The sequence below is a fragment of the Ciona intestinalis genome, unplaced genomic scaffold (assembly GCF_000224145.3).
Source record: "Ciona intestinalis unplaced genomic scaffold, KH HT000184.2, whole genome shotgun sequence".
Lineage (NCBI taxonomy): Eukaryota > Metazoa > Chordata > Ascidiacea > Phlebobranchia > Cionidae > Ciona > Ciona intestinalis.
This window is the reverse complement of record NW_004190506.2, coordinates 376132-376824: the sequence shown is the minus strand read 5'-3', so window position 1 is coordinate 376824 and position 693 is coordinate 376132. Positions and strand designations below refer to the sequence as shown.

At 34.1% G+C, this 693-nt stretch overlaps 1 protein-coding gene across 1 annotated transcript in view; it reads right to left on the bottom strand.

Moving 5' to 3' along the window:
• The window catches only part of LOC100184037 (coronin-1B-like), a 9169-nt gene that overhangs the window by 5516 nt on the left and 2960 nt on the right, over positions 1–693 (bottom strand). The window lies entirely within an intron of this gene.

Sequence of the window (693 nt, the reverse complement as noted above, 5' to 3'; positions counted from 1 at the left end):
AGGGGCTATGCCCACCCTGCCACCCCAGGTTAGGCCCTAATTTAGAAACTCTCACTTAACCTCAAAGAAACTATTTTACAAGTGCAAGCTACTATAAACTCATCCATTATTAATGCAATGACTGAGAGTAGATGGGAATTACTGCAACAACATCAACCCTAAACCTTAATAGACTCATCCTGTATGCACAACTTGTTTGGCTTGAACTGTAAAAAACTTTGGCTTAAATGTAAATATCAGTAACAAATTTTTGGGCAGTAACAAATAATTCTGTTGCAATTAGCATAGAAATTGCCTAATGTTGTGGTGAATTGAATGTTTTATAAAATAAAACATATATATATATATATATATATATATATATATATAATATAAACTTGAATCGGCCTAACATACCTGCTGTCAATAAAATATTCTCAGCAACAGGGTGCCATCTTAGAAGGTTAACTCTCTTGGTGTGCCTTGAGAGAGTTATTTCTGGTGTGTTTTGTTCAGCTTTTATCCCCTCATCAGGAATCAACCAAAGCTGGAAATATCAATTGCAGTTTAGGGTCAGAGTGTTTTTTAATTTTTAGTGAAAACTGAAACATTGTTTAAGAACTGTACCCATACAAACAAACACTAGGAACCTTATTGATTAATGTGGCGAATGCAACATACTTTGGCTCTGAATGTTTGTATAGAAAAGTACAC